The sequence below is a fragment of the Lepisosteus oculatus genome, chromosome 1 (genome assembly GCF_040954835.1).
Source record: "Lepisosteus oculatus isolate fLepOcu1 chromosome 1, fLepOcu1.hap2, whole genome shotgun sequence".
NCBI classification, from domain to species: Eukaryota; Metazoa; Chordata; class Actinopteri; order Semionotiformes; family Lepisosteidae; genus Lepisosteus; species Lepisosteus oculatus.
In genome coordinates, this window is record NC_090696.1 from 52,637,053 (window position 1) to 52,656,271 (window position 19,219).

Below are 19,219 nucleotides of genomic sequence, written 5' to 3' on the forward strand. Positions count from 1 at the left end.
ATCTTCAGCGAAGACCTCTTTGAAAGCTTCAGTTGTTGAGAACATTATAATGATCATTACACATGCTAAGTGAAACTTGAAAAATATTGTTAGAGTTGTGAATATAGATTACAATTACAATTCGCGAGAAGAAGTTTGCACTAAAACAAATTGCACCCGTTGTTTTTGTCACTGACTTCTGAGGGGAGCCTTTCCCCAAGTGTCTAGGGGTAAAGGGGTGTAACATTTAGGATAATTCTTTTGGAAGCAGGAGAGTTTTGGTAAGGGACTAGGAAGCGTGATAAGGGTAAGGAACTAGAGTGGTGCCAAAGGAAAGAAAATAACAAACAAAATGGAGCTGGCTAAGACAGTGAGGGAAAGCTAATCTAACTACAAAAGAAAACCCGAAACACACGGTCTTCAGCGTCTTCAACACCCTAGCTAACCTGCACTGACTACCCAAAACACAAAGACAAATAGCACTCACCCGTACTAAACTAGTGTACTAATACAAAATCAACTAAGTGTGTAAAGTGTACCCAACAACCTAAACTAACCTTATATACAAAAGATCACACAAAACACAAATGAACCAGGAATACAAATAAGGAAAAACAAGAGTAATCAACAGGAACAGGGTACAAAAGAACACATAGGTTGAACATGTAACATGTTAGGGCAAGGTAATGACAAAACAAGGTGTTCTGATTGGCTGAGAGCTAATTGATGATGATGTTATACTGAAAGTGTGGCGTAATGGTAGGCCAATGGGGAAGGGAGAACAATCAAGGGTCAGCAGCGTGGACATAACAGAAAAACACACACACAGAACACACACTGGGACGTAACAGTTACACCGAGTAATTAAAAGTACCAAATTTGTTGGTACAGTACCTTTAAACTTTCTTGTAGACAGTTATGTGAGCACCTTCTTGTATCGTAAGTAGTATAAAGCGACACCTTTCATCAACATTTTTTGACAGGTGCCACGCCCCCTTTTTCAGCAAATGGTGCATTGTTATGGCGCAGATGTCCCCCCCGACCCCACTAAGCTGGTCCTGAGCCTCAGGGTCCAAATGCCCGCCACCACATGCCCTCGATTTATAAATAAGTGGATAAAGCACGTATTAGTGACGAGGGTTGGAAGGCGATCATGTCTGCCGTGGGGTTGAGCATGCTCTATTATAACCCTAGGGAATCGGGGAGTTACGGCGATGTGGTGAGTCTGGTGAGTGCCGCAAGTTCCTGGGGTGTGAGCAGCATCAGCCGCGGCCCGGTGGCAGAGTGGTTGTCTGGCCAGCTCGCTTATACGCTGCACAAGCCAGCGCGTGTGCACTTTAAGAGAAACAGGACGCCGGTATCCGAAATGGATTGGCAGTGGCAGGCCGACTTGGTGGACGTGAGAGAGTACTGCAAGTTCAACGATGGCTTCTGTTACATCTTAACATGTACAGACATGCTGTCTAAATACGCCTGGGTCATGCCACTGAAAACCAAGTCCTGAGGGGGCATGACAAGCGCTTTCCGAAATATACTTCAAGAGGGTCGTACTCCTAAAAGCTACAAACGGATGAGGGAAAATAATTTCTTAACAGGACCTTCCAAAATTTTTGGTGAGAATATTGAACATTTCCTTATGGCCAGCAATGTAAAAGGCTAGTGTGGTAGAGAGGTTTAACAGAACTATTAAAACAAAAATGTGGAGGTACCTGACACACAAAAACACCTTTCGATATATCAACGTCCTATCTGATCTTATTTACTCCTATAATCATAGTTACCACACAACTATTAAATGAACCCCGGCTTCTGTTACGACCGACAACTCCCTTTACAACACTTTAAGAGAAAAACGTCAAAGTTTTCATTTATTGTGGGTGATCGTGTGTGGGGGTGTCCAAAATAAAGGGTGTGTTTGAGAAGGGGTATGAACAGACCTTCACAGATGAAATTTTCATTGTCAAAGAGTGGACCTCGGCTCTGAGACCCTATTACAAACTGCAGGACTATGCATGCAATGACATTAAGGGCACCTTCTATGCAGAAGAGCTACAGAAGATAAACCCCAATGCTGAGAACGTCTATTGCATCCAAAAGATTTTAGCAGCCAGGGGGCGTGGTAAAAACAAACAGCTTCTGGTAAAGTGGCGCGGCTGGAGCGATAAATTCAATAGTTGGATAACGGCTTCCGAGGTCAGAGACATATAGAGGTGCTGAAAAATGAACCCCAATGGCTTCTATGTTACACTGGCCAGTAATTCATCCTCAAAGATGTTTCCAAAGAACACCAGCATGTACTTCACAGAGTATCTAGCAAAGGCGATTGACCTGGACGGGAGCTGGGAAGTGGGGCTGGTCGAGCTGCACTATCCGCATATGCTAAACACGTTTGATCAAGATGAAGATTTTCTGTTCGTCAGCGAAGAGCTCGTGACTATATGGACATGTACCTTACCTAGTGGGTACTACAGCAACATTGATCAGCTTGTTCATGAAATCGAAGTTAACTAATGTAAGTTTTAAATGCAATCCCATTAGCCAGTCTGTAAGGATTGTTGGTGATAACCAGCTTGTTATGTACATGCATAACCGTCTGGCGAGGGTGTTGGGTTTCAAATCGGGTGTCGGAAGTGTTAAATCACCGTACCCCGTCGATATGACTGCTGGATTTAACACCATATATATGTACACAGATATCATAGAACACCAGTTAGTAGGCGACGACTATGCACTGCTTTTGTGTTGTGTGCCCTTCAAAGGAGTGGATGGTGAATTCGTCACAGTATTGTATGACAAGCCCCATTACGTGCTTGTAAGCATCGACCATTTAAACACCATCACTATTGAAATAAAGACGGATCAAAACGGGCACAGTCAAACAGACACCAGTCAAAGTGCGATCTTCATCACTGTACTCACGGGAGTGGTCTGTTTTGTTTCAGCGCACGTACGACACAGTGTGAAAAACAGTTTTTTGTCAATTTTGGTTGGAAGAACAGGAAAGTACAAACATCTGGGTGGATAAACTTTCACCTTCGCTAAACCGAAATACCGTTCTAAATCTCCAAAGTTGTTATAAATTATTCTGGGGTGACCCAGTGGGTATTTTTTAGTTTTGTTCACAAACGGATACAGACTGGTGAAATCATAGTGATGAATTTTTTCACCGGGTCTAGCTGTGTAATGCAAACAAATGGCATTTGTTCTCCCCCTAAAAATCGAATCGTGTGGTTGCAGAGGCTCTGGTAACTGAGCAGCTGCAAGAAATTTCTTCAAGTCTCCATTTTCAACAAGCATGTCTCTGAACTCGTGCTCCCACAAAACACGCACGTTAAAGCCTCTCATTTTGAGAAAATTAATTTTCACCAATGTCTTTCTGTACAACCAACCAAAAGTAATATTTGTCAGCGGATTAAAATTGTTTTCACAATAACAAACACTAAACCATGAAAAAAGTAACCATTTAACTCAAAAGCTGTCTGCACTCCATCAATTACGGCATAACCATCCAGAAAATATGGTCCGACCTTGAACTCGCCAGGTGTGGTTAACATGCGCGTGTTGGATTTTAACATGCTCTGTGTATTCAATGTACATAAGCCATTGAATGCTGGGTGTAGAAAATCTGTTTTGCTGGTTGTGGTAATTGTCATGGGGTAGCAACGCGATCGTCTCTTCCTGTAAAAACATAAGTCTGAACATGGCCATGCACACGCTAGCAATGGTCACAAACTGAAAGGGGTCAATGCACACAACACAAGCAACCCCCGACTCAGTCACACGTGCCTGTCTGGTCATGTTCATGACCTCGTCCCGGAATCTGACATAACCTTCTTTTAGAATTGCAACATCTTGTTGGCAATAGCGTTTCAGTTCAGTCTGTAAGTTAAACAGTTCCCTTGCATTTTTCATACCAAACCAAAAACTCGGCTTTCTCGCTCGGTAGCATGTAGTTAACACCATTAAGTTCTGGCGACGGCAACAGTCCTACATATTTTGGGGGTTTTCGGAAATGTCATCAAGTGCGGAAAATGCCCCTTAGCCCCGGGGAATCCCATGGCGGATGGCAATTTGCTTAATTTCATAGGGAGAAAGTTAAGAGAATCGATAAATCTGATGTTCAGAGCTTTTACGGTCATGCACATTATTTTACCACCCTGATTAATTAGTTCAACGTCCATCTTTTCATCTAGCATCTGTCTGATTACTAAGTAATTGTCATAACCCTTGCCATTGTCTGATATGAAAGTTTAGTTTTTGAAACGCCCATCGATAAATTTACACACAAAATCCTTTAAACAAGTTTTACCATAAAATTCCCAGCTTCGTTTATTGTTAATATGAAGGGCGTGGACGTAATTTGGAATGTGTGTCCCAGTTTCTTGCATGCATTTAAAGTCGAAAAAAATGTACTTGCTTGAAATTTTGGTAGCACAAATGTGTGTCAGGGGTGTCGATTACGTTGTTACACCACGAGAACAAGGGTTTGTTAAACCCTCCCGAAGACAAACGCAACTGTGCAAAATAATTCTGTCCTACAGATGGTGAAAGTTCATCCAATATTCTCTGGACTGCACCATGCACAGCGTGTATAGCCTGTACAGATGAAGCCATTCAAAACGGGTGGGGTATTTCGCGGTACACCGCGGTGGGTGTGTCGCAACAAAACTCAGTTTCACGCAGTACCACGCGCTGTATCGCGTATCCAGAATCACCTTGTAAAACCGCCAGGAGGAGCCAATAAAGCTTAACCTCTCACGTACAGCATTTGAGCTTTTAAATTTAAACTGTGTATTACAGCATGTTAATCATCAGTCATTAAGAAGTAAGTATATTTTATGAAAGCATTATTGCTCAGTAGGGCAAAAGTGCACAACCTACCTTTATCATAAATATTTTAATTATGCAGAAATATTTTATGCATCAAAGCCTTTACCGAAGATATTACTAATAATGAATGACCTTGGACAAGCATTACGCTTTTCCACGTTATTTGTAACCGTCATTTTAAATGAAAAGGAATAAATTACTTTTTTTGTTCATTTCTTTAGCACATTTATTTGAACATTTCCATCGATTGTACAGGCACTAAAAAACTGTCCAATCCCTAGTTTGTCGGGCATTTTCTTTTAGTATAACAGACACTCCCTTGCTTTTAACAGAGCATTTCATAAGTTCTAACAACGAAAATTATTTAAACTGCGACTATGCTAAGAAGTAATCTTTAAAATTTATCACACAGTAAAAAGTCAAATTTCTGGGGCGTCCGTATACCAGGATTATGGTACCACTTCAGAAGTGTGTCAGCCAGTCAGATTCCAGGACCAGAATTATCTGTTTTATAATCGAGAATATGTAATCACGTATATAAATAAATTAATAATGATATTAATTTAAGGATCTAAATATCTAAATCTATATATCAATATAGCTGGTAATATTACTGTATTTCACGTTCTTTGTAAACTAGTTTTGTTAACACCTGAATAGCAGGTGGATTCTGTTTTTTGGTCTGTTATGGTCTGTAGCTCAAATCCTGCTTAACTAAAAATTAGACACGAGACGAGTATTATTGGACAATGTTGTGAGGCTCTGGCGGAATTTCTCTGTAAACTGAAGAATTATAGAGGAGACAGGTTGTGTATCGCTTCTTTTGACACTTGTAAAAAAAACATTCCAATGTTAATGCGACATGGAAGATAATGTGTATTGTTAGTTTGTGAAAAGATGTAATCATTTAATCTCTTTACTGTACACATTTTAATCCGCTTACTATTGAATATTTATATGGAATTTTACCACTAAAGGGAAATTTTAGTAGCTAAGCATAAAACGCAGAGGAGAATAACGAAGGTCATAAAGGTCATAAACGATATTAATTTAGGAACATAAACATATTATGTAAACTGTATGTTGCTGTTATTGGTATTTAAAAAAAAAATACACACCAATACTCAATTTCTCCTACAGTATATTGATATTTTTAATATTTCAAAATAACACGTTATTTGTAGGGCACAAATCCACCCGAGCACAAAAGCACAACATATTAATGTGCATTCACCTGGCGCTGCGCTGTTTTCATCACTCCTGCGGGAGTGCTGGCTGTGACGAACTAAACCGGTTTCACAGGTATTTTCAAAGCAGAAGGGGGCAAGTCTTCCAGTGAAAGACACCCCCCCCAAACCCCTTTTTTTTGCTTATAGTAGTAGTACTTAAGTACAGTACAGTAAGTACTTACTGTACAGTACTTACTTACGGTAGTACTTCTCATGTTAAAAAAGCTAGGTTTTAGCATCAACTATTAGTAATCAATAATATTAAATTTAGCACTGTGTAGAGGTTTGATGGGTTTACTGAGACAATTATTAATTGTAGCAGTAATCACAAGGTTGTTCGTTGGGGCTTTTAGAAAATCGATCATCAGAACAACTAACAACGCACACACACGGGTTCAATACACGAGATACATTTATTAATATAAATTGTGCACCAAACATATACTAGTCTGCCTGGATACGAGCGGCAGACCTTACTGTGAGGGTTATGGATATACAAGGTATATAATCTCGAAGTAAACACAAAGAGATACACAACAGAGAATATATGTCAATATATATCGTTCGGTTATCAAATCGCTAATCAGTGTTATTACCCACTGTTACTCTAAACTTGGAAGTAAATACATTACTCATGAATGAAATTGATAACAACTTGTGTTGAGGTACAATTGAATTCTCGAGACGCAATGTAGAACATGGGGCTTACTTATCCACTGTGTATGGATTTGGAATTTCCTGGCACGAACACCAAACCAGCTGACAGGCTCTGTTGCAGCCTTTGTTCCAGCGGTTGTCCAATGGGCGTTGTCCCAGCGTCCTCTGGCTACCGGCCAACCAGTCGAGGTGCAGCTCGGAGTAGGACAGGCGGAGGAATCTGACTGCGGCGTGCAGGGCAGTCGTTGCTCCGAGGGGATCTACCAGCAGTCCGGCTGGCTAGTAGAAAGTTTCTATGCACAGAGTGTGACCGCGAGTCCTCACAAGTCACTCTTTTGCCTGGGAAGAAGCTGGTTAGTTCCGGGTCCAGCGCTGCTTCTGAATAAGCTATTCAGGTTGTCGACGAGGGTCCAACTGTAGGCTGCCGTTGATCAAGCGGAGCATTCACATTGGTAGAATTCTGAGTACGTACGGGATCCTCGGCCTATTACCACGCCCTGCCAGTCCCTGATTGGTTGATCAAGGTGAGATATGAGTCACTTACTCTTGACACTTAGCAATGCAGTCCAGATGTCCATTCGGCACTCCCTAGACAGATAGGCGCCAATGGATGACCATTGATCATGATAGCCAGGCTTAGCTAAGTGCATCCCCGTCTGGGAGCTGTCCCTTATCAAAAGAAAACATCTTAAACCAGCCTATATGAATACTTTCTCTGTGGCTGCACTACAGAGATGGAGGGTGAGATGGGACCTCATTTAGGAAAGCATACCAATGCTTAATTCTGTCTTAATAACAAGCATTGCCGCTACAACTGTAATAAATTGTGCTAATAATAAATTCTATTCTACTCTGAGAATGTAGGGGGGAGGAAGAATGCCTGTGGTCTTTTCAGTGATAAACTTGTGTCAAGCTGTCAACAAAAAACAAAAAAACTTTTTTTTAAAAGTCAATTGTGTGTCCATAATATTGCTATTTTAATATTGCTAATTGCTATTGCTACTGAGTCTCTGTCTACAGTACATTGTTCGTGAACCAACCGGTTTCACAGGTATTTTCAACCCCCAGCCACTGCTGTTTCATGGGTTATTATCCTGTAAAGCGCTTTGAGGAGACACCTTTAAAGGTGCTATATAAAATAAACTTTATTATTATTATTATTATTATTATTATTAATATTGATCATATTTTTCCTCCCAGAACTTGTAAATTGTTGTTGTTATTGTTGTTGTTATCCTGTAAAGCGCTTTGAGAAGCATACTGTCCAGCTTCATAAGTAGAGCTTTGGGCTTATTAGTGCTCCACTTACAGCAACCCAATGTAAATACATTTTGTCTCCAAATCCACCACCACTTGTATGAATCATAGCCTTGCCAAAGATGCAAATTCCGCTGCAATGGTGTGCAGGAATTATTCAGTATGGCATCTCCATGTTCAAGTAAACACTGCTCTGTGTGCAAATGCAAATGCATTTAAAAAAAGTTTTTTTTTAAAAAGCCACCTTTAAAGGCGGTATATAAAATAAAGTTGATTATTATTATTAATATTGATGATATTCTTCCTCCCAGGACTTATAATGTAAGAAGAACACCAATGTAAGAAGAAATAAAGCGCAGTTTCTAACTCCACAAGTTTGAGTCTCTGTGTTCGTCCTCAAGGAATCCAAATTCATTACATTGGTGTCAGAAGCGGGAGGATGGACAGTGAATGGCAGATGATGTCAGACTCAGAGAAGCGCCGGTTCCCCCAGCAGCCGGGTACAGCCGAGAATTTGATACTAAGCAGATTAAAATGTGCATGGTAAAGAGATTAAATGATTAAATCTTTTCACTACCGACCAATGCACCACGAGTGCCCACTGTCGGTCATTTTGGCCAGCCAATCACTTACTGCGGTGGACTGCGGTGGCTTGTGGGTAGTTGCGAGCAGTACGAGTTTGTACCGTGCATTTTGTACATACGACGCATCTGTACATACGACGCTGTTCTGTCAAGATTAACAAAATAAAATTCTACATAGTGCTCTGTTGCTCTAAAATTATTATAAGATCTGTTAGAATTACGTATACGTTCCAGGAAATCGAAGGGGTCTCTATTCACACTGACACCGCCACCAACTTGATTCACATGGTTCATCACAACAGGTTCTCGGTTTTCAAAGTTATCGTCATCACCCCTGGCCAATAAGTTATTTTCTACCAATGCATTCTCATTGTGTGGTTCGGGCTGACCTTGGGAAATCTGATGCCTCTCTCTGAATCTTTTACCCCTCAACAAACATGCCTTTGCCAGTTTAATTATTTTATTAACATACAGACGCTTGATGTTAGTAAGAGGCCGGTCTTTAAACCAGTTTTCAGACTGCATGCTTAGTCATTTATCACTGGGGATCTTTGCCAATGAACCATGAAATAGTATTATCAGGTTTTGAAATCCTGAGTTTAGAGCTGCATCCTCTGTAGAAATGATGTCTAAGAGGTTAGTTGCAAAAGCATGGATCGGTTTTGAAAACAAGGCTTGTACACTTGCTAAAGGCCCTCTTAGATGCTCTAAATCTTGCTTTTTAACCACCTCATTAGTGCTCACCGTAGCTAGTAACTGTGCAATGTACCTCACAGAATCCAGCGCATCACCAAACGCCAAGTCTCTAATTGCGTTATTTCTCTCTAAAGGTTTGACACGTTTGGATTTGGACAGTGTATTAACTGCAGTCTTCGGTGCAGTCACCACCTTAGGCCCCAGCGTTTCTTCCACATTTGTTTCCCTGCTCGTCAATACAGCTTCTGTGTGTATAAAAATAAAATACTTTTTAATACCCCGCCAACGCTACATATCTCAAAAACAGGCTACATTAACAAGGACCTTTCAATGAATTAACATTCTAACAAAAGAACTGTTGCAAGAAGTGGTTCATGCTACATCTTGACAGCGCTTAAATTATATTAACCTTTTGATGTTGATTTGTGTCATCTTGAGTTCGTTGTTTCGCTTGCAGTCTTTGAAGTCTCTGGCCGTCGAACAGGCGCTTTATTTTTTGTTGGTTCGGCTTCTGCACAGAGGGGAAAATGACATTAGAGAAAGACCTCAATACCACAAATTACCAAAAACAGAAAACTGTCTGAATTTTTAATAATTAGTTATAGACACCTTTAAATGTGTATGTTAAAAGAATGTTTTATAATACGGCACAGACAACTCTTAACTAATACCAACCTTTTCTCACAGGCGTTTTGGCAATATGCTCCTCACCCCCAGGATTTACAGTGCCTTGCGAAAGTATTCGGCCCCCTTGAACTTTTCAACCTTTTGCCACATTTCAGGCTTCAAACATAAAGATATAAATTTTTTATTTTATGTGAAGAATCACCAACAAGTGGGACACAATTGTGAAGTGGAACGAAATCTATTGGACTTTTGAAACTTTTTTAACTAATAAAAAAATGAAAAGTGGGGCGTGCAAAATTATTCGGCCCCTTTACTTTCAGTGCAGCAAACTCACTCCAGAAGTTCAGCGAGGATCTCTGAATGATCCAATGTTGTCCTAAATGACTGATGGTGATAAATAGAATCCACCTGTGTGTAATCAAGTCTCTGTATAAATGCACCTGCTCTGTGATAGTCTCAAGGTTCTGTTGAAAGCGCAGAGAGCATCATGAAGACCAAGGAACACACCAGGCAGGTCCGTAATACTGTTGTGGAGAAGTTTAAAGCCGGATTTGGATACAAAAAGATTTCCCAAGCTTCAAACATCCCAAGGAGCACTGTGCAAGCGATCATCTTGAAATGGAAGGAGTATCAGACCACTGCAAATCTACCAAGACCTGGCCGTCCCTCTAAACTTTAAGCTCAGACAAGGAGAAGACTGATCAGAGATGCAGCCAAGAGGCCCATGATCACTCTGGATGAACTGCAGAGAACTACAGCTGAGGTGGGAGAGTCTGTCCATAGGACAACAATCAGTCTTACACTGCACAAATCTGGCCTTTATGGAAGAGTGGCAAGAAGAAAGCCATTTCTCAAAGATATCCATAAAAAGTCTCGTCTAAAGTTTGCCACAAGCCACCTGGGAGACACCCCAAACATGTGGAAGAAGGTGCTCTGGTCAGATGAAACCAAAATCGAACTTTTTGGCCACAATGCAAAACGATATGTTTGGCGTAAAAGCAACACAGCTCATCACCCTCAACACACCATCCCCACTGTCAAACATGGTGGTGGCAGCATCATGGTTTGGGCCTGCTTTTCTTCAGCAGGGACAGGGAAGATGGTTAAAATTGAGGGGAAGATGGATGCAGCCAAATACAGGACCATTCTGGATGAAAACCTGTTGGAGTCTGCAAAAGACCTGAAACTGGGACGGAGATTTATCTTCCAACAAGACAATGATCCCAAACATACAGCAAAATCTACAAAGGAATGGTTCACAAATAAACGTATCCAGGTGTTTGAATGTCCAAGTCAAAGTCCAGACCTGAATCCAATCGAGAATCTGTGGAAAGAGCTGAAAACTGCTGTTCACAAACGCTCTCCATCCAACCTCACTGAGCTCGAGCTGTTTTGCAAGGAAGAATGGGCAAGAATTTCAGTCTCTCAATGTGCAAAACTGATAGAGACATACCCCAAGCGACTTGCAGCTGTAATCGCAGCAAAAGGTGGCTCTACAAAGTATTAACGCAAGGGGGCCGAATAATTTTGCACGCCCCACTTTTCATTTTTTTATTGGTTAAAAAAGTTTCAAAAATCCAATAGATTTCGTTCCACTTCACAATTGTGTCCCACTTGTTGGTGATTCTTCACATAAAATAAAAAATTTATATCTTTATGTTTGAAGCCTGAAATGTGGCAAAAGGTTGAAAAGTTCAAGGGGGCCGAATACTTTCGCAAGGCACTGTACATGGACATCTGCCTGAGTTTCCACAAGATTTTGAGGAGGTATTGAAAATCCCAAACTACGTTTTTTAAACGTGTACCCTCTCGTCCCTTCACCAGCGTCTGCGAATAGACAGCCCCCAAGTAATGATAAGTAGAAAGCTACTGGGTATCTTTAAGACTCACATGGTCGTAAAGCGTTATTCAAAACATTGTCGTAATTACTCACCGTTGTTGGTGTGTACCAATGAAGCTGGTCGTTTGACAGCTGTTGAACCTGTGGACTGTGACGTCAATGTTTTCGGTGCATCTAATGGAAAATAATGTTTACAAGCAGTCACTAGCAACGGTCTAAAGTTCTGTACATCGGTCGTTTATGTTTGCTACAATCATTAGCGGACATTCAGACTTGCTCCGAGTGTAAAGCGTTGTTCAAAACGCGTAAAGCGTTGTCGTAATTATCACGTCGTAATTATCACGCATGTGTGTTGTGGAATTCTGATGACATTGCCCATTTATTTCCACTCGAACTTGTCTGTGTCCGGTGTATATCCGATGCATCTATAGGTAACAACATGGCTACATGAGACAAGCACACTCTAGTAACGTTGTAATTTTATCACACAATAAGTCAAATATACATACCTGAGAAATGTTGGAAATCGTCATCGTATATCAAGTCATGTAGAGTTAGGTTTGAAAAAACTGCATCTTCTGAGTGTGGTATTTGATCGCTGCGGTCCATTCCTTTCACTATTTCTGACAATTTAGTAGATGACACGAGACTGCCAGACTCGACCCCTAGCCACCACCTACGGTTCGTGTCCTCATACACTGTTGTGTATCTTAATATAAGAGCCATTCTTATATTATTTTAACTATTTTATTAACTACACAAATCACGCCCTTGCACCATGTATTCCCTACTTCTACTCTCTCGTTCTGTTGTCTCACGATGTCTACTCACTATACTACATCCCCTTCTTTGTTATTTTTAAAGTCCATAACTTTACCATACAATTGTACCAATTCTATATCAACACACAGTAAACGGTTATTAACTATTACAACAAAATGTATGTAAAACCTTCCATTTCTATTCAACACATTCACCTTTTTTTACAACAATTTCTATGCGTACCAACTCAAATTTTAGTTCAATGTCTACTTAAGTCACTTCTAAATATCACCTCATTTCTAGCAGTCTAAGCAACATCTATATAGAGAACACAAACAAAATAGGGCAATTTAACATTTGGAGAGCTATGCAAGTCCTATATTTTTAAATGTCTCTGTAACGAGCTGGTTTCCTGATAACCCTGCCACTTCTGGTTGTTACTTCACTTCTGGGTAAAGTTACTGGCTCTCCTACGGATGTACTCTCCACTGTCTGAGGACTCGGCATTTCCTGCACGTCAGAAAGTGCAGTTTTCTCAGCATTTTCTGTTTCTGCAGATTCAAAAGCAAGATCCAATGGAGGAGCGTGTCGAAGATGTTTTACATTTCGCATTATTTTTTAGCCATCTTCCACATTCACTAACTCAAAAGAGTTAAAAGACGTGTTTCTCAATAACACATAGCAAGTGCCTTTGAACTTGGCATCCAATTTACTGTTGTCTAGGCCAGCCACAAACACTACATCACTGACCTTGAAGATGTGATCCCTTGCTCGATGTGTCTGGTCTGCATATAATTTCATTTTGTGTGTGTACTCCTCATGATGTCTATGGATATATTTCCTCTTTTGAATGTCCCTCGGTTCTTCTTCTTTCTCTTCCATGTTTGGTAGTTCCGGATATCACGTCCAAAGATAAGATTAGCTGGGGTTTCTCCAGATGCTCTGTGAGGTGTTGATCTATATGCCAGCAGAATCTTAGGGAGTTCCTCTCTCCATTTTTTTCCTTCTGTCGCAGCTGCTCTTAAGGCCTTTTACACGTATGAAATCTTTCAATTTTGCCATTACTTCTCGGATAGTAAGGTGATGCACAGATGTGTTTAATTTTGTAATCATATGGCCGTAATCTCAATCCAAGTCTTTGTATCCTGGGTGGTAACAATGTTGCCTTTTTGGGATTGAACATGTAAATGAGGGGTTAATGATCAGTTTGAAGTGTGAACTTGCCTCCCCATAAATATGTCCTAAAATGTTCCACTGCCCCAACACAACCCAAGGCTTCATGCTCTATACGCGAGTAATGCCTTTCTGTTGGGGTAAGTGAGCAGCTTGAATATGCCACTGGCTTGTTCTGTCCATCTTCTTGTCTTTGTAGCAATACTGCTCCAAGTCCCACAGGACTCGCATCACTGATCACTACTGTTGGCGCATCTAGTTTGAAGTATGCCAGACATGGTTCAGTTACAAGTGCTCTTTTCAAATTGGCAAAGGCTTTCTCAGTTTCCGATGTCCATTCCCACTTCTGTCCTTTCCTCGTTAGTTTTCTAAGGGGTTCTGATATATCTGCATAATTTGGAATGAATTTCATCAAAAATCCACAAGTGCCTAAGAACGAGCGCAAAAGTGCAACATTCTCAGGTCTCGGTGCACTGCAAACAGCTGTCACCGTTTTTGGGTCTGGTTTTATTCCTTCTGCAGTGACCAAATGTCCCAGTATCTCGATCTCTTTTAGGCCAAAGATACACTTACCTTTATTTAAAGTTAAGCCTCTGTCTTGGAATCTTTGGAATACTTGCCTGAGCCTCTGTTCTAGTTGTTCTTCATTTTCCGCATGTACTACAACATCATCCATATACCATATAACACCTGGCATTGCACACAACATCGAGTCCATAGCCTTCTGATAGGCCTCTGGGGCACTAGACAAGCCAGGAACTTTTCTGAAATGGTAACAACCCCTGTGTGTGATGAAGCTAGTCAGATGTCTTGATTCCGGGTCCAACACAACTTGCCAGAACCCTTTTCTAACTTTGCAAAAACTTTGGCTCCTTGCACTGCTTGCAATATGCTGTCAGCCGTTGGTACTGTATGTCTCTCTCTGATAACTGCTTTATTCACTTATCGCAGATCCACACACAGTCTCACTTCCTTGGTGTCTTTTTTAGGTATTCTCAGAATATTTTAGATCCATTCTGCACCTTCATTCACGTCTTCAATAATTCCATCATCCAATATTTTATCTAACTCCTGATTAACAGCTTCTATCATCGGATAGGGTACTCATCTCAGACTTTGAGCTACTGGTGAAACTTTCTCATCTACTGTAACCTTGTGACTGTAACCCTTGATCTGTCCTAAACCTTTAAAGAGTGACTCATATTCCTGTGCTAACTGCTTAAACCTCTCTGAAGACTAGTCAACCGCATTGACAGTGTCTCCTACATTCAGAATCTTCAGATCAAAACATGCTTTTCTTCCCAGCAACACTTCTACATTTCGTTCAATTACATAGACTTTGTCCTTTATTACATTTTCCTGCCATTTCAGCTGTGCCTCAAAGTAGCCAACACACTGAAGTGGACTAATTTGTGCATATGCATAAACTTTATTCTTAGTCTGCTGAAGTTTAGTTCTGTGTGCAAACACTTTCTTGAAAAGTTCTACTCCAATGAAGTTTCTTCGACTTCCTGTATCTATCACCATTTTTATCTCTTGGCCATTTATTCGAACAGTTTCTTTACCTTCAGGGTCAATGAAATTAACAAATTCATCTGAGTCTGAAGAAGGTTCTTGAACTGCTCTCAGTTTTGTCCATTCCTTATTTGTATTAAGTTTCTTTTTCCTGATGGGAACCGTCTTTCTTTCTACACACACGTGCATAATGTCCTGTTTTCTTACAGTGTAGACATTTTGCTGTTCGCGCTCCGCATTCATCTGCTTTGTGCGTTGTTAGTCCGCACCTGTAACATTTAATGCCTGCCATCCCCTCTTCTTCTATATCTCTAGCTTGACTGCGTCCTGCTGCTCGGCTTTTGTTTGTAAAGTCTGAGCATTCTTGATTCTGCTTGAGCTGCTTCATGAATTCTAGCAACTGTAAGAGCTCTTTCTAAAGTCAGCCCTCTTACAACAATTTATCACGCACATTTTTCCACAAGTTGATCTCTTAACATGTCAGCTTCCAATACTCCAAAGTCACACGATTTAGCCAGTTCTCTTAGTGCATTCACAAAAGCATCAACAGATTCGTCCTGAGACAGAGTTATCTGCCTAAATGTATGCCGTTCCAAAACCACATTTCTCCGCGGTGTAAAGTAAGCGTCTAAGGCAGCTACAGTCTGTTCATATTGTAACGCTTACGGCCGACAAGCACTGTGTGTAAGAGCCGGCGTACCAGAGCGGGTGACGTCACCGCCCTTCCCTGTGATAGCAGGACCACAGCTACTGGGCTGTGGAGAGATCTCTCTTTAGCTCACGGGGCTAGGTCGCTGCAGAGAGACGCGGAAGTCCCGGGTTCGAGCCTCCAGTCGGGATGGGGCCGACCAGATGCGGCAAGGGCGCCCGCCTGAGCCCCCGTTGCGTTACATTGGTGTCAGAAGCGGGGCGGGATAGCCCTTCGCAGGGGACGGCGATTTAAGCGGGGGAGAGTGTAACACTTACGGCCGACAAGCACTGTGTGTAAGAGCCGGCGTACCAGAGCGGGTGACGTCACCGCCCTTCCCTGTGATAGCAGGACCAGAGCTACTGGGTTGTGGAGAGATCTCTCTTTTACTCACGGGGCTAGGTCGCTGCAGAGAGACGCGGAAGTCCCGGGTTCGAGCCTCCAGTCGGGATGGGGCCGACCAGATGCGGCAAGGGTGCCCGCCTGAGCCCCCGTTGCGTTACAATATGTACCTTTTTCTCCAGGGAGGTTGGCGAAAATCCGCTGCACGGGTGCCCCGATACAGTGCAGTAATGTAGCACGTCTCACGGCATCCGGAGCTTCTGTAGATCAACTGGCTATTTCCAAAAATCTGTACGACTCCTTCCATATCTTGTATTCCATATACAAATCCGGAGCTCCGAGGTTTAGTGGAAGCAGTGGAGAAAGCTGGGCATAAGCAACTGCCATATCTTCCATGGCGCAAGCTAAACGAACTTTTTTGAAAATTCAAAAGTTCGTTTCCACCAGCAAGAGAACTAAAATCTGTGTTCTGCTCACTTTGAGTTCGTCAAGCACTCATCTCTCGTCGCCATAAATGTTGTGTATCTTAATAAAGAGCCGTTCTTATATTATTTTAACTATTTTATTAACTACACAAATCACGCCTTTGCACCATATATTCCCGCCTTCTACTCTCTTGTTCTGTTCTCTCGCGATGTCTACTCACTATACTACATACACTTTGATCTGGACCCCCAGCCACTTCTAAGAAACACGTGTTTTTAAGATAAACATATCTCTACACCCCATATCCTTTAATGTTGGGTACCTGGGTGTGGACGTGCTGTGATGCAGAAATTATTTTAAAACAAACATTTTTAGAAAAAGTTTTAGAAAAGACCGTTATAATGTTAAAATCTATATTATTGTAAGCCATGCATCTGCGTCTGGCTAAATGCCATCGCTGGTAAAATGCGGTGAAATGTGGACTGCTGCTTATGACTGATTCCACATCATACCTCTATGAATATTATTAAGAAAAATGTTTTTTATTGATGGTAGCATTATAAGAAAAAATATATTTTCTTTATATCGGCGTGTTCACAAACCTTCCTTGACGTTTTTAGGTTTACATTTTGCGTAAAATACATGTAGTGAATTATAAATTAGTTCCTGCGGGACCAGAACATCTCCCGACAGTGGTTCCAAACCTGCACCACGGCGCATAATAATTATTCGGGTGTGCTTCTGTCAAGACACCAGGTGAGGGCGCTACAATAATAAATACATACTTTTCTAGAGTTAAACATGAACAAGATGATTTATGTGTATTTTGTTATAATGAGAAGGAATCTTTGTTACATTTGTTTGTCAACTGCATATATACAAAACTGTTTTGGATAGATCTGCAAAATGTTATTGTTCAACATTTAAAGGTAAATGTTAAATTGAAAGTTTTTGATATTATTTTATATTTTGTTAGATCTGATTTGGATAAAGGAGTCTGTATGTTCTTGTAGTAGGCCATTGGTTTCTTATCTGTGTGTGTGGAGTTGTTCTTGAATGCAACAAACTCCCTTATTACAGCAGCCATATCACCCTGCAACTCACAACTCGCAACCCACTGAATAATAATAATAATAAAAATAATAATAATAATAATAAACTTTATTTTATATAGCGCCTTTAAAGGTGGCTTCTCAAAGCGCTTTACAGGATGACAATAACAATAAATAAGAAGACTACAACAATAAATAAGAAAATTTCACAAGACAGGACACAATTATAATTACAACAATACAACAATAAAAATAGAGGAGACCGTGGAAGATGGTATTAAGAAGAGCAGAGGGGTGAAGAATGGAACCAGTTAAGTAAAGGCTTTTCTGAAGAAGAAGGTTTTGAGTCTGGATTTGAAGGAGTTTAGAGAAGGTGACTCTCTAATATCCTTGGGCAAAGAGTTCCACAGCTTGGGGGCATAGCAGGAGAAGGCCCTGTCGCCCATACAATGTAGACGGGCTTGGGGGACAGTAAGGAGGGCAGAATTTGAAGAGCGGAGGTTGCGAGGTGGGGAGTAGGGCGATAAAAGTTCAGACAGGTATTGAGGTGCCAAGCCATGTAAAGCCTTGTAGGTGAGCATGAGGATTTTAAAGTCTACGCGGAATTTGACCGGAAGCCAGTGCAAGGACTCCAGGATAGGAGTAATGTGAACACTTGTACTAGACCTGGTCAGGATTCTGGCTGCTGAATTTTGGACATACTGCAGCTTGTTCAGAGTAGATTTAGATACACCAGGGAGCAGAGCATTGCAGTAGTCAATTCGGGAGAATACAAATATGTTGATCAGCTTTTCAGCCACAGTTAATGATAGCATAGGGCGTAGTCTTGCGATATTTCTAAGGTGAAAAAAAGATGTTTTGACAGTATGCTGTACATGTAGGTCGAATGTTAAGCCAGAATCGAATATAACCCCAAGGTTTTTCAATTTTGATTGAAGTTCTAGTACAGAGCCATCTACAGACAGGGTTACAGGACTGGCTTTACGAAGTTGATGGGGGGTACCAATAAGCATGACTTCAGTCTTGTCACAGTTAAGATGAAGGAAGTTTTGAGTCATCCAAATTTTTATGTCAGAGATGCAATTAGATAGAATAGAGACAGCCACGTCAGTGTCGGGTTTGGTATGGATGTATATTTGAGTATCGTCAGCGTAAAAATGAAAGCTGAGGCCATGTGATCTTAAAAGCTGACCAAGTGGGAACATGTAAATGCTGAAGAGCAAGGGGCCCAGTATTGAGCCCTGGGGGACACCAGACTTGACAAGATCAATTTCAGACCTGTACCCATTGAGAGAGACAAAGTGACAGCGATCAGTGAGGTAAGACTTAAACCATTTGAGGGCAGTGTCAGAGACTCCAAACACAGTCTCGAGACGAGAAAGCAAGATGTTATGGTCAACAGTGTCAAAGGCAGCACTGAGATCAAGAAGGATGAGTATGGAAAGAGAACCAGAATCAGAAGCTATTAGGAGATCGTTGGTGACTTTGACTAGGGCGGTTTCTGTGCTGTGAAGTTGACGGAAGCCAGATTGGAGGGGTTCGAAAAGGTTGTTTGTCATGAG

General features: G+C 41.2%; 1 long non-coding RNA gene across 2 annotated transcripts in view; it reads right to left on the reverse strand.

The window, feature by feature from the left end:
• Nucleotides 1-7,896: 7,896 nt before the first annotated feature.
• LOC138239230 (uncharacterized) overlaps nt 7,897-19,219 on the reverse strand; it is a 35,030-nt gene continuing 23,707 nt past the window's right edge. The window contains exons 2-4 of one of the 2 annotated variants that reach the window (XR_011189705.1): nt 11,793-11,873; nt 9,642-9,743; nt 7,897-9,477 (exon numbers count right to left, since the gene is read on the reverse strand). This is a non-coding gene — a long non-coding RNA (uncharacterized lncRNA). Of the gene's footprint in view, nt 9,478-9,641; nt 9,744-11,792; nt 16,859-19,219 lie in introns of those variants that run through there. The other variant, XR_011189704.1, reaches the window with a different exon arrangement.